At 38.6% G+C, this 16,055-nt stretch overlaps 1 protein-coding gene across 6 annotated transcripts in view; it reads right to left on the reverse strand.

The window, feature by feature from the left end:
• Nucleotides 1-16,055, reverse strand: part of SNCA (synuclein alpha) — a 179,365-nt gene that overhangs the window by 109,848 nt on the left and 53,462 nt on the right. Inside the window, exon 1 of one of the 6 annotated variants that reach the window (XM_054553432.2) lies at nt 1,836-1,932. The exons of 1 other annotated variant lie outside the window; for it this stretch is intronic. The gene's annotated coding sequence lies outside the window, so the exon portion shown is untranslated. 6 annotated transcript variants of the gene reach the window in all.

Raw genomic sequence — 16,055 nt, forward strand, 5'->3', positions numbered from 1 at the left:
GGGCAGACAGATTTTAGGTAAGAGAAATAAAAGTTGGATGCTCACGCTCCATGGAGCATCCCCGCGTTTCCCGGGGAAAAGCGGATCCCGGAGAAGCAGCCTAATCTCTCAGCCCTTGTGGAGAAGGGAATATCAGAAGCAGGACGAAAGCCAGGTCAAGTCTCTTTCCTTAGGCTCCCCAAAGGGACAAGTACTCACCTCCCAGAGACCTGGCCCAGCGGGTCCTCACGGCAGCACCACCCCCTCCCGGTGCCCACGACCATTTGTCTCCCACCCGGCGTTCTCCAGGATTTCCAAAGACGCCCGTTTAGATACACAGGTACTTACCTGAGTCCCTCTGCTTCTCCACAACTCCGACTCCTCCCCACCTCTCTCTTTAAAAAAAAAAAATTTAAACAATTCCCAAATAATATTTAATAGGGAATAAGGAGGAAAAGGAGCGCACAGGAAGGGCGGAGGCGGCACCGGGAGGGGGACTGTCCCCAGAGGAGGCCGCTGTGAGCCGGCGACGCGAGGCTGGGGGCGTGGGAGGCAAACCCGCTAACCCGTCGTCGAATGGCCACTCCCAGTTCTCCGCTCACGAGGATGGAAAGGCAGAAGGCTTGAAGGGAAGGCGTGAGGGAGCGCCCAGGACGCTCTCGGAGGGGCCGGGCCGGGGTCTGCGCTGCAGCCCGCACGCACCTCACTCCCGCGTCGCGGCGCTCGGTCGCTCGCCCCCTCTCTTGGGCCCCTTCTGGCCGTCGCCGTCCTCCTCCTCCTCGTCCTCCTCCTTCTTCTTCTCCTCGGCTCTCCGCCCCCACCGCTGATTTGTCAGCGCCTCTCCCCGCCCTTCTCCCGGCGCTCGCTGCTTTCCCTGCAGCGTGCTCTTCGTTCCCTATCTCGGATGGGGATGGGGCAGGGGGCGCACGGTGAACCATCAACTCCAGCCGCCTGCCTGGCTGCGCAAGGCGGGAAATTGGGGGCGCTTTTGCGCCTCACCTCAAGTTTAGGATCACGAGCACTCTTGTGGCGATCGGGAGCGGTTGGGCTTGGGATGATGCCTCTCCCTCTTTCCCATTCCCCTCCCTTCTTGTCCCCGCCTTTTCTCTGGGTCCTCCCGGGGACCACCCCCTACCCCTCGTCAGAGTCGACCTGGGAGAGCCGAGGGCCTGAGGGTCGACCACCAAGGGCGAGCCTATCCCTTGGGGAGCTGCTGGAGGAGACAGACAGCGCAGGGAAGTGGCTCACACCGCACCGCCGAGAGCGCTTTGCCCTCGCATCGCTGAAATTTAATCACGGTCACAGGTTACAACGTTAGGGGTCGCTTTAGTTCAAATATCTTCAAGGTTTTCGTTTGCTGTTAATCTAGGACGAGCCGGAAAGGGTCCTGAGGGTGAAGGGGAGACTACTAAGGAAGAGTTACAGGTTGAGGAGGCAGGAGAAGGCTCAGCAAATCCTCTTCCCACCCCACTATCACCATTTTCCTTTCCACCAATCAGCGCCTGCCAGACGCTGATTTTCCCATCAGTGGAACAAGGAATAAATATTCCCCAGCCATCTAAAACAAGCGGTCCTAAGGCTTTTCGCTCTAGAAATGGGACTTACTTTGCAGACCTCCCTTTATCTGGGAGACAAATCCAGCGTGATTTAGCCTACCGGACCATCATATCCAATTTCTTCTTCAGCCCCTTCTGAAAGGGAGATGCTACACACCACTCACCTTTCTGACTTCTGATTCTCGTTGCCCTCAGAATTGGCACCCCCTTTTCTCTCCCCACACCCACCACACGCACATGCACACAGACATACACACGCGAACTTCAAGACAATTTTTGCATCGCTTAACACATTTTCACCTCTTTCAGAGCTGGAAGACAGCTGTTCCTGGATCACACCAGAATGGAGAAGCAAGCTCCTCCCACTAGCAGAAAGCCTTTGCTTTCTGTGCCTGGATTCGGAAGATTATTTAAGCACTGGAAGAGGAGGGGGGAAACAACAACTCGTTTTTGCTGTATGTTTTTTTTTTTAATTGTTTTGAAAGTTATGCTTTGTCTGATTCTTGCACTAATTTGGGTTCTGAAATTTGAGTAAAATAAAATTTAAACATACAAAACAACTTTAAAACCGCAAGGAACAGGAAGCAAATGATTATACATAAAAGACATATAGAAGATAATGCATATGTGTTCAATGGAAAATAGAAAAGCATGAAAGTAAGATCACAAATATTTATTATTTAAACTCTTCCTTGAACTCTTGGTCTGCCCTTTGGAAAAGCAGACTTTCCATAATGCAGTAGCTCATATTAATATTTTTTGTTTGCTTAGGACCAGAGCAAGAAGGTTGGACTTGGGAGCTAGTTTGCTGTCTGGCTTTGAGACCTTGAACAAGTTTTGTTCTCCTTCTGTTTCCAGTTTTCTTTTTTGTAAATGAGGAGATTAACTCATGTGATGGCTCTATTTTCAACTTTTTGTTATGGGAAATAGTCAAACATATGCAATAGTAGACAGAATAAAGGACTCTCATGTGAAGATCATCCAACTTTTACATTTTTTCAATGCATGGCTGATCACGTCTCATCCATAAGTCCACTCACTTTATCACTACCAATCCTCCCTCTTTTTTTTCACCAAATTCAAGCTTTATATATATATCTTTTCAGCTGTAAACATTCAGTATGCATCCACAAAATATAAGAAGTGTTTAAAAATAAACACAATGTCATTAGATGATTCTTTAAAATTGCAGTGTAATTTACACCTAGGGAAATGCTCAGATGTTGTGTCCCTTTAAATCAGTTTTGAAAAAGCCATGCATTAGTGTAACCCACACTATTTTGAAGACACAGGACCTTTTCATCATTCCAGACAGTTACCTTGTACCTTCATGTGCATATTCTAGAATGTCACAAAGATCTAATCACTTAGTATAAACTTTGTTTTATATCTGTCTGACTTCTTTTACTCAGCATAATATTTGTGAGGTTCATTCATGTCGTTGCATGAATGGGTGTTTTGTTTTTTATTGCTTTTTGTTGTTTCTTTTTACTACTGTTAATAGTATAAGTTTTCCATTGTGCCTTATTACAACTAGTACCTCAATAGAGTATTACAACAATTATTTAATATATTATTTCATATGACATATTTATAGTATAACAGTGACCTCCTTGAGACCTGGTGCTTTAAGTCAAAGAGGTAAATAAAATGAGATATTTTAGGTCTCATTACAACAGATCAATGTGAGAGAATTATTTCTGGACGGTTGCACTTCTTATAAACGTTTGACATGATTCCAAACTTTTATTTGGTAACTTGTTAGTCCTTTGGCAAAGGACTAATGTACTATGTTATTTAGTCATAACAAGCAGATAAATTACATTTTATGTAACTTTTATAGACAGAGAAACTGAGCTCCAAGAGTTTTGGTGATACGCTGAGATCACCTAGCTTTTTTAAGTGGCAGAGCTGAGACAATTTAACAGAAACTGTTACAGAAGGCACAATTGTCTCCTGACTTAGCAGTTTCTGTCTGAAGCCTCACAGATTGGGTGTGGTAAAGAGTGAGAAGGAAAAAGGTAGAACCCAGCTGTGTTAGAAATAGCCTTCAAATTTGGATGTGACAATGGAAATCAAGAAGAACTTATGTTATTATAAAACAGTTCATTCATATTTAAAGTTTTGCCTTTTCTATATTGGTATTCCTCAATAGGGGGAGATGATTTCTCACTACCTACAAAAAAAGAAAACTGTAGACTAATTTCATTGTCATTTTGAATTACAACTATATGTTTAACTCTTATCACTCCTCAAAATGCCTTGAACACAGTAAACATCCAATGAACTTTTAATTACACATAATATTGATAGTGATATTGCATATGTTCTAAATCTGTATTCTTAAGGAGGCAAACCTGCTCAAGTACAAAGAAGGGAACTAGAAGTTAAAATAAAGTGTTTTTAATTTTTCTTTTCATTATTGATGGACAGCATGGTCTTCAGTAAATCTTTAGCCTCTCTGAATATAACGTTAAACTAATTGAATGGCTTGTACCTCATAAGAAATATGAAGTAATAATGTATTTGGAAACATTACTAACGTGCATATTCTATTCATAACTACAATAATCATGTTTGGTTTTCTCTTTGCTAAGTGAAATGTAAATATTTTACCACACCTTAATAGGATTGTTTTATCTGGATTTAATTCATTAATTTTGCTATAGATTAACATTCTATGAAATATATGTTTAACCTAGACTTTGTTTACCCCCATAGAACAACTGAATTTTTAGGTATGGTATGTGGTAAACTTGTGCTATAGCAAAGACAGCAGAGTAGAATGGCATGAAAATAAAGACGCTGCCCATTAACAAGTGATTAAAGAGAGGATCGATTTAATGTGTTTAAGTTAAGAAAATACAATCTTTATTATCTTTGGATAATATTCCGTATTTGTTTGAACACAAGGGGTGATGTAATGTTGATGCTGGAGCCACCTGCTTCTTATTCTCTATCTGCACCTTCCTCCCACCTTCTGTAAACATATAAGAGAGACAAGGTATTGAGATCACGATAGGCTTCTCGTGTAATTTCATAGTGGGTAGAGTAGAGAAAGCCTAATGCATACTGTTGGGAGTGCATTATGTATGATTTTGGAAAGGGGGTGAGCGTGAGATGGTGGAATAGGGTTACTGTGAAGAAATATGAAGAGCAATCAAGAAGAAGCATAGTATTCAGATTCTCTAATTTGACCCCATGGCCAATTTCATACTGTTTCCACTAGATATCATTTTAAATATTCCTGTGGTTTTGTGGTCCTAAGAATATGAAGGCATGCAAGATTCCAAGATTAAAGATATTAAAGCCAGATAGAAAAGACATTTAAATATTTCAAAATATAACAAGTTCAAATGACTTTAGTATTAGAAAGAAAAAAACACATTAATGAGCCCAAGAAATACACTCAACTCTGCAACTCTGGTGAGCATGATAGACTTCTAAGAGTAAATGTACTAGATACAACCTAAATTCAGGGACTTATTAAAGCTCTACTACTCATTACCAGTGACTCAGAGCAAGTATCTATAACCTCTCTAATCTCTAGTTTTTTCATTAAAGAATGGGCATGATATTTTACTTGTCTTGTTTGATTGTTGTAAGGAATGAATAATGTGGTTCATAGTAAAGAGCCAGGCAGAGTGGAAGCTCTCAGTACAAGTGGCTGTTGTTATTGTCTAGCCTCCGTGTTTTGGGTGTCCTAGGACATGATTTTTTTTTTTTTTTTCCATTGCAGTACATTTCCACCTATTCCCATCCTCCACGGTCTCCCATCCCACCAACAACACACGTGAGATATCTGATGCCTTCCCATCAATAACTCTCACTTAGTATGGGTAAGCAAAAAATTTCCAACCAGGGATGGAAGTTGTGGAGAGATAGAGTGGGAAAGGTCAAGGAGCATTGATAGGGATCATTAATTAAAAATCTACCAAACTTCTCTTTCTCTCCCTAATGTGTGAATTACAATAACATCACTCAAAGCAGTTTGCAGCCACAGCTTGAAGAAATGCAGTAACAATGACAGAATTAACATTCACTATCTTTATTAACATTTTTACATTCTTAAACCTGGTTTCTTTCAAAAGACAGTGGCATAGTCCTGTATGAATTATGTGGATCTGCCAAGAGAAACAAATAAAATGATACAACAAATGGTGTTCCAAGTTGGACAGACCCTTTGTGCCAGTGGCTCTGAAAGGCTTCAGAATGAATATCCAATTCAGAAATCAGTCCCTAATATTTCAGATTAGTGAAGAATCAACAGACTGAACAGCATTTGTATTCAGAAAGGAAGAAAATAAATGAATTTTTAAAATATTAAGGGAACTTATAATGTTTTGTGTATTGTTTTGAACTGAAGTTACAATACTGTTACAAACAGAGTATATACAGCAAATAAGTATGTTCCTTACAATATCCAAAATATCCAGGAATTTAATACATTTTCCTTTCTAGATAATTTGAGAGTATAAAGTGACATTTAAGAAACTTTTTAGGTCGGGCATGGTGGCTCATGCCTGTAATCCCAGCACTTTGGGAGGCTGAGGAGGGCAGATTACCTGAGGTCAGGAGGTCGAGACCAGCCTGGCCAAGATGGTAAAACCCCATCTCTACTAAAAATACAAAAATCAGCTGGACATGGTGGCAGGTGCCTGTAATCCCAGCTACCTGGGGGGCTGAGGCAGGAGAATTGCTTGAACCCAGGAGGTGGTTGTTGCACTGAGCCGAGATCGTGCTACTGTACTCCAGCCTGGGCAACAGAGCAAGACTCCATTTTGGGGGAAAAAAAAGAAAGAAAGAAAGAAACTTTTGAACACTATATAAAAAGCACATCACTAATGGTTTGAAAACTTGGTTTTCCATATAAAGCTGGAAATTTATGTAGTTAAGAAATTTAGAAAGCAAATTATTCAAAGAAGTTATCTCTTAATGGCTATTTGATAAACACTTCAGTATAAAAACATATCCATGTCAATAAATACGGATTTGTAACATCATCTTGACTGTAAAATGTTATACTGTATCATATATTTATTTAATTATCTATTTTTAATTTACTGTTGCTTTTTATTTTCATATACATCGGTTGAATTCAGTTTTTCTTCTTTTGTCTTCCAAGAATAAAATGCTTGTCTATATACCCAGTCTAATAATTCTTTATATATGTTAAATATTACTAATAAGTTAATCTTAAATCAACTTCTCTATAGTAGACAATGATCCTTCACTAAGTCTTACTGATTCTTTTCTGAGTCCATTTCTATTTAATTTATCCTTAAATTTCATCATTAAAATATTGAAATTAAAGTTGTATGTGCAGGGTTGCTTTTTTTGGTCACAATAAAAAAAAACTCCAAGTAATCAGATTAGCCACAAAGAGAAATTTTTGTTAGCAATGGCTATTAAACACTTGAGAGTTGAATAATAAAGTTACGAATTATTTTAATTATCAAAATTTAGAGTACAGAAATATACCTGTTTACATATGTAAAACTGATTCCTACAGGACATCTAGCTAGATGTTTCACAGATATAAGTATACACATAACAAAGAAAAAACAGCATTCAAACATCTTCGTATAATGTAATCATCAAAAGGAAAAATTGATTTATATAAAAAAGTCACCAATATTACTCAAATATGTACAGCTCATTTTCATGTAAGAAAGTAGCATATACATACTAGATCATTAAGATATAGACAGAATGGTATACTCATGCACAGTCACAATATTATGATGTTATGTATACTAAAGAAAGCAGTAAAATTATTTGCCACATCTTTTCAAATGTAAAAGAGACACGTGTTTAATGGCTTTATCTCTGTGTAAGTGTCTGTGGCAACAATCAATTAAATGAGAATTCAATCTCCTTAATCATCTTGGATTATGCCCTTAAGCTGTAGGGAGCTAAAATAACATCTCAAGGTAGATTAAAAGTCAAAGTGGATTTCAAACTGGACAGGACAATCTGGCATGACACTTCACAAATATAATCATCCTTTATTTTCTGTTATACGAGTAGTATATGCTCATTAAAGAAAAGTGATTAAATGCAGATAAGGAAAAGAAAAAAAATCAGTATGCCTAGCAATAACAGATAAACTTCTACTTTCCTACTAAAAATTACCTTTTCTAAAAGGTAATTTAAAAATGTGTATCAAAATCCCTCAATATGCATCTTGACTCAGCAATTCCATTTGTAGAAAGATATCTTAAGAAAATAATGTCATTTATCAAAGAAATAAATTTTATGCCATCTTATAAAATTTTAAGAACTGTATTCCTGCGTATCCCATAAAAAGTTTTTACCAATCCAATTGTCCAAGTTAAATTTTTGGTTGTTTACACTCCCTCTTTTTGTGATATGTCACACAACTGGTAAATGATGAGGCACTTTGACTCCATATTTCTTCTTAAGGAGCACACAATACAATCTCAAGCATCTGCAGTTGACCTTTTTCTCCACTTGTTCTCTCTCTTTAAGAAATAAAAGTTAACTTTCGCCATCTCATAAATTTGTGAAAATGAATCGCGCTAATGCACGTAAATAACTACCATGATGGTGTGTGAAAGGGCTGCTCCCACTTAGCTTCTAAAGCAAGTTTTAGGAAGAAAACAAGAAAGAAAATCATTTTGCTGCTCTTTCCCTAATTGGAACAAAAATACATATACCAAAATAATGCTCACAGAAGTAAAGGTTATATTTATCTGTGGACACAGAAGAGCTACTAATCAGATGAAAAGAAAGTGGAGTTATAAAAACTTTTCCAGTCAGGCAGAAATACACCAAAACAAAGGTCAAGATAAAAAAAAAAAAAAAAAAAAAAAAAAAAAAAAACCTACCTAAAGCAAAAGAGAATTGACCCAAGTGTGAAAATTTGAAACAAACTAGAAAAGCCAAAATATAAGTTAGAGATAAAAATATTTGAAAACATTAAACATGCTCTTCCCTAAAACAATTCTCTTCGTTTCCATACCATAAAATATAGTTCTGTTAGAATACCTTCAAATAAAAATCCATCAGATTATATCAGTACAGTCAGGTCCATCTTGGGAGTCATCAACTGAAATAGTTGAAGAGCTTTCAACTCTGTTTTCATATATACAATATTTGGTTAATAATCTTTCTATACAATGTAATTGTAACAGCATGAATATATGTAAAATACACTGTTTTTCTTCAGGGAGTTGAGAATCTTGACTGAGAATATTGCAAGTGTTCTCCTCTCTTTACTACACAGCTACAGAATGCTTCTTGTTTTGCAATAATGCAGAGAAACTTATCCAAAGATCAGTAGAGGCTCACGTCTTATATTGTCAGGGCCTGAAACCTGCCTAGCAGAATGGCAGAGAAGTAGCTTAGCAGGCCGTGCCATGCGCTCTCTCCATTGTAGAGAGGGTCAGCATCTGAGAGACTGCTCTCCAAAGACTTAAGTCTAGATGGAATCACTTGTCCACATCAGAGAAAAGAGCATGCTCTTCAGTTCTTACCTTGGAGTGAACCCTAATCTAATATGACTGATATTTTTATAAGAAGAGCAGATTAGAACACTGACATAAACACAGAAGACAATATGAAGACACTGGAAGAAGACAGCCATCTACAAGCCAAAGAGAGGCCTTAGAAGAAACCAACACTGCTGATACATTGATGTCAGACTTCTAGCTTTCAGAATTGGTAGAAAATAAATTTCTGTTGTTTAACCACACAGTCTGTGGCATTTTGTTATGGCAATCCTAGCAAACTACTACATCAGGGTGATATTTATATTTGTATATAAAACTGTATATAATTTGCATATAAAATTTATATATATAAATTCTCTTTTGCTCTAGGTAGAATCTTTCTTTATCTTGACCTTTGTTTTGGCATAACTACATACTGAACATTATATACTGCTTTGTCCAGAAAGCCTAAAGTTTGTAGAAGCTACATGACTGGCCCAAGATTAACCAACTGATATTATACCTATGGATGACGTGAAGACTTACATCACATATATATCATATAAATCATTATATCCTATATATAGTATGTGTATACACACGAGATATCTGATGCCTTCCGTGTGTGTGTGTGTGTGTGTGTGTATATATATATATATAGAGAGAGAGAGAGAGAGAGAAAGAGAGAGATCATAGCTACTAATCCATCCTTTTGTCTACTCTATTGGAATCAAATATGTCAGGGAATAAAATACATAAAATTAGCACCATCATTTCCATTATAAATGCTTGTTTCATACTCTGCGGGCTTCAGAAGGTGGAGAACAAAATCTGGACATAGAAAACATAAGCTGGCACTACAAATATTTTACAATAAATATGCACAACTAAAAATAAATTTCTGGAACTTGAATTTGAGGCTCTAAAAGCAGCCCCATCAATATCATATGGCTGTTATAATTTCAGCACTCACTCTTTAAAAGGGGTATTGATGGGAAGTTAACTTCAAAAATCATCAGTGTGGTAAACAAAGTTTAGGTTTGAGAATGTACAAAATTGGATTATAATCAAATTATAAAGAATATGCTGTTGTATTTTACCACTCTTATTAGAACCACCTGGAAGAACAAAAGCATTCATTAACTCTTGAACTTCTTACCCTGTAGGACTTTCATTCTAAGCTGTCTAGAAAACTCAGTAGAAAATGTGGAAGGTTGATTGCTAAACAGGGCATAGACAATAAAGAATATTGCTATATTCTAAAGGATTGACCTTTTAAATGTATTTTTCTGGGCTTTGAAATCCTGATTGCGGACAGTTGCGTTATTACATATTCAGTTTGAACTGATGGCTATTTGTTGAACAATTGAGGGCCACACATTTCTTTACATCTCCAGTGCCTGCCTTGTGTCCAGTGCAAGCATCCAGGAGATTCCCAAGAGATTCCTCACCCGCTGATCTTCAGATCATAGCACTCAGCCTCTCCTTTGATGTCATTTTTTCTTATTGTAGCAAAAGGTCTACTTACCCAAGGGATCCCTGTTAGGGCTAGGGGCCTGCTTTGGTCTGGACAGGACCTGTCCTTAGAACTTAGCAATTTCTTTCAACGGCTTCCTAAATGCAGACTTCTTTCTACATGAAAAGACTGCTAACTGTTGATTTGAAATCTTATTGAATCATTCTAGTTCAGCTGTTTGATATTTTAATGACACTAAAGTTGGTTTAGGCATTTTAATTATTTCCCTTTTCTTACCCACAGTTTCCACTTTTACTGATGATATTATTTTTCCATTAAGGAACCAAATTTATCCAGGTGGTAGAATTATTTATTTTAGTAGAGTGAAGGAACTTACCAGAATGAGAAAAGACAGCTTTAAGGAATTCACTCATCTTTCTCCATTCCTTTTACCTGGTTGTTGCATTATTTATTTCCCAGACTCAGTTCAGAAACTGTTGCCAAAAGACAAAATTACAACTTATTTAAAGGTCTTAATTGGCTTTTATCTGTAATTCTAGAATCAGGCAACACTTTATTCTATATCATATAATAAGTTTTTTGATAAGCTGAGCAGAGGAGTTTGGTTTTATATACAGTAAAAGGCCAAGGAAAGCAGAAACAGAGAGCAAAAAGTAGACTTCTTATTTCAAAGGTACTTTCCTTATAAAAGTTAAAGGCAGAGGGGACTTCCTTATCATGCCAGCTAAAACTGGCTCCTCTGGGGATTTGGCTATTATCTCTTACTCTCTTGATTTCTAGGAAGGTCAGACAAACAACTTAGTTTTGGCTTGATAATGTGGGACTGTAACATGAGTCACTCTATTTTTGTTTGGTCCCTTGGGCCTAGTGCAAGAGCTCAGTCCAAAGCAATGGCTCTCATAAATTTTATTTCACACCATCAATCCTGGCAGAAACACTTTTCAATGACAGAACTATTGAATACTCTGTGAAGAAAATGAAAAGTTGAGAGCAGCTGTCCAGTAGGGTGTGAATTCATGGACCCTTTGGGAAAAATTAGGCTACTCTTGTTACTATATTAGTTTTATACTATATTCTCCAAATTTCCTGTCCTTCCAATTGTGATAGAGTGTGTTTTGTGTCCTGACATGTATACTCAGTGGATAAATTTTGATTCAAGAGGAACCTTAAAATAAATACAGTTTTGTAGATGCTGAAATTGAATGCCAGGGCTGGGCATGTTGTCTCATGCCTGTAATCTCAGCACTTTGGAAGGCTGAGGTGGGAGGAATTCTTGGGCCCAGGAATTTGAGACATGTCTAGGCAACAAAGGGAGATCCTGTATCTACAAAAAATTTAAAAATTAGCTGGGCTTGGTGGCATGCACCTGTAGTACCAGCTATTTGGGAGGCTGAGGGGGGAAGATCACTTGAACATGGGAGGTCGAGGTTGCAGTGAGTAGTGACCATGCCACTGCACTCCAGGAGCTTGGGTGACAGAGCGAGGTTCTGTCTCAAAAACAAAACAAAACAAACAAAAGCACAAGGAATAAACATGATTATACAGGCAGTAAGGATTTTGACAACATGAAGGGACTCTGAATACAAAAACAAATATTTATGGTCCTAATCAAATCACTGGCACATTTTCCATGGACATAGTAAACAGAGGAGATTAACATTGTACTGATTCAGGATATGGAATACTTCTGTTTGAATAAATAACAGCAGAATATTTGTACAGTAAATAATAATAATAAATTTATTAATCATTTTATAGGGTCCTAGAAAAGAAGATGTATCTTATTGATGAATATTTAAGGTTTGATAGAAAGTAATAACTTCTGAGAATTAATTTCTGTTTTACAACTAGATGTCATAGTTGGATAATCAATTGAAATGATGATGATAGTCGACTGTTCTCTGTATTTAAATAAAGACATTTAACATTGAAATGAAAATTATACTCAGATATTAGTTTGCTTTCCATAAACACCAGATACTCAGTTCTTTTTGACAGATTATCAGAAAAACAACACATGTTAAGATCTAAATAAGTGAATTTGCAGAACAAAACTGATAAAATAAGAGTTTTCTAAACTTACAAAATGTTGCTATGCTAGTTACAAAGCCATTGCTCTTTAAGTCTATTTTTTTCCCTTTTTTCTCTGGCACTGGGGCTAAGGTCTACAAATTATGTTCCTGTACCATCTGGCTTTCTATGAGATTCTGCCAATTAATGACCTTAGAAGACAGTGAAAGGCGGGAGAAAAGGCATTCGATCCTTCTTATTTGATAGTTGTTACTGTTAGTGGCACCCCCACTCCAGCCATCTTCCTTCGTTCCAGTGGTAGCAATTGGTTCCAGCCTTCAACTTCTTTCTGCAAGTCCAGAAACATTCTTATTGCTCCTGTGTTAGTCTTTTTTAATGCTGCTGATAAAGACATAGCTGAGATAGGGCAATTTACAAAAGCAAGAAGTTTAATGGACTTACAGTTCCACATGGCTGGGGAGGCCACACAATCATGGTGGAAGGCAAGGAGGAGCATGTCATGGATGGCAATGGGCAAGAAGAGAGAGCTTGTGCAGGGAAACTCCCATTTTTAAAACCATCAGATCTCATGAAACTTATTCAATATCACGAGAGACAGCACAGGAAAGATCCACTCCCATGATTGAATTATCTCCCATCAGGTCCCTCCCACAACACATGGGAATTATGGGAGATACAAGATAAAATTTGGGTGGGGACACAGCGACAAACCATATCATTCTACCCCTGGCCCCTCCCAAATCTCATGTCTTCACATTTCAAAACCAACCATGTTTTCTCAGTCCCCCAAAGTCTTAACTCATTTCAGCATTAACTCAAAAGTCCACAGTCCAAAGTATCATCTGAAATAAGGCAAGTCCCTTCCATCTATGATACTGTAAAATCAAAAGCAAGTTAGTTACTTCCTAGATACAATGGGGGTACAGGCATTGAGTAAATATAGCCATTCCAAATGGGACAAATTGGCCCAAACAAAGGGGCTACAGGCCCCATGCAAGTCTGAAATCCAGTGGGGCAGTCAAATCTTAAAGCTCCAAAATCATCTCCTTTGACTCCACGTCTCACATCTAGGTAACACTGACACACAAGGTAGGTTCCCACAGTCTTGGGCAGCTTCACCCCTGTGGCTTTGGAGAGTACAGCCTCCTTCCTGGCTGCTTTCATGGGCTGGCACTGAGTGTCTGCAGCTTTTCCAGGCACATGGTGCAAGCTGTCGGTGGACCTACCATTCTGCATTCTGGAGGACAGTGGTCCTCTTCTCACAGTTCCACTAGGCAGTGCCCCAGTAGGGACTTTGTATGGGGCTCCCACCCCACATTTCTCTTCTGCACTGCCCTAGCAGAGGTTCTCCATGAGGGCCCCACCCCTGCAGAAAACTTCTGCCTGGGCATCCAGGCCTTTCCTTACATCCTCTGAAATCTTGGCAGAGATTCCTAAACCTCAATTCTTGACTTCTGTGCACTTGCAGTCTCAACACCATGTGGAAGCTGCCAAGGCTTCGGGCTTGCGCCCTCTGAAGCCATGGCCCAAGCTCTACATTGGCCTCTTTCAGCCATTGCTGGAGCAGCTGGGATGCAGGGCACTATGTCCCTAGCCTACAACAGCACAGAGACTCTGGGCCTGACCGACAAAACCATTTTTTCTCCTAGGCTTCCAGACCTATGATGGAAGGGACTGTTGTGAAGACTTCTGACATGTCCTGGAGACACTTTCCCTATTGTCTTGGGCATTAACATTTGGTTTCCTGTTACTTATGCAACTTTCTGCAGCCAGCTTGAATTTCTCAGAAAATGGGATTTTGTTTTCTATCACATTGTCAGGGTGCAAATTTTCTGAACTTTTATGATCTGCTTGCCTTTTAAAATTCAATGCCTTTAACAGCACCCAAGTCACATCTTGAATACCTTGCTGCTTAGGAGCTTCTTCTGCCAGATACCCTAAATTCTCTCTCTCAAGTTCCCAGTTCCACAGATCTTGAGGGTGGGGCAAAATGCCACCAGTCTCTTTGATAAAATATAACAACAGTTACCTTTGCTTCAGTTCCCAACAAGTTCCTCATTTTCATCTGAGACCACCTCAGCCTGCACTTTATTGTCCATATCACTATCAGGATTTTGGGCAAAGCCATTCAACAAATCTCTAGTAAGTTCCAAACTTTTCCACATTTGCCTGTCTTCTTCTGAGCCCTCCAAAGTGTTACAACCCTGGCCTATTACCCAGTTCCAAAGTCATTTCCACATTTTTGGGTATCTTTTCAACAGTGCCTCACTCTCCTGGTACCAATATACTGTATTAGTCCATTTTCATGCTGCTGATAAAGACATACCTGAGACTGGGCAATTTACAAAAGAAAGAGGTTTAATGGATTTACAGTTCCACATGTCTGGGGAGGCCTCACAATCATGGCAGAAGGCAAGGAAGAGCAAGTCACATCTTATGTGGATGGCAGCAGGCAAGGGGAGAGAGCTTTTGCAGGGAAACTCCCACTTTTAAAACGATCAGATATCATGAGACTTATTCTATATCATGAGAACAGCACAAGAAAGACCCGCCCCCATGATTCAACTATCTCCCACCAGGTTCCTCCCACAACACGTGGGAACTATGGGAGCTACAAGATGAGATTTGGGTGGGGACACAGAGCCAAACCATATAAGCTCCCCTCAGGGATTCCAGGACCTCGAATAAAGCATCCTCTCCTCAGATCTCTGAGGCCTAACAATGTGGGACTCCTCCCCTGGGCATCTGAGTAACCAGCACCAGCCATCCATGCAGTGCACCTTCCTCATGCATCTGACTGAAACTCTTCAAGGCTTCACCTCGTGCTTCCTGAGGTGCCAGCACCTCACCTCAGAAGTATAAGTGCCAACTCTACAGAGGTATGGCTTTAAACTTTTTGGTTTTAATAACCCCAACCTCTATCTTTCATTGCTCTTCTCTTATGGGAGATCCCTGCTTCCTGCATTTGTTGATCTTCCTGTTATTCCATTATATCCTTTGGCAGTCCTTCAGTACAGTTAGAGAAATTCTTATATTAAGTTCTGTCTTTGGAAAAACCCACTATTTTTTCCTGATTTTTGAAAGACTTTATTGATATACTCAGTGTTTTGGATGTATTTGAATAAGACTATTCTGAATATATGACAGTAAAATTATAAAGCAGTTTACAAAAAGTAACAAAAAAACTTCCTTAAGACCATGATAAACAGGTTGAGTAAACAAAGCTTTTAGATCAGTTTTCTTATTACCTACAATAATTAATAATATGCATATTAACTAATCAAACATGCAATAATATTTTCAGTACGTAATGTAAGAGAAAGTACATTTTAGTCTCTACCTCAATAACTAATTAAAAAATTTGGACTAAGGTGATCTGAAAAATAATAAAAAAAGTTTTAAAATTACTCAGTAAAAATTCTGCTTATACTTGTAGATGCATAGAATTCTGTTTTATTATTACACTCACAAAGTCTGCAAGCTAATACTCATACTCTCTAGTATAGCAAAGTCAATGAGCAAGGATACTTTGAAAACATCTTTTCTCCAAATCATAGA

Source organism: Pongo abelii, chromosome 3 (genome assembly GCF_028885655.2).
Source record: "Pongo abelii isolate AG06213 chromosome 3, NHGRI_mPonAbe1-v2.0_pri, whole genome shotgun sequence".
NCBI classification, from domain to species: domain Eukaryota; kingdom Metazoa; phylum Chordata; class Mammalia; order Primates; family Hominidae; genus Pongo; species Pongo abelii.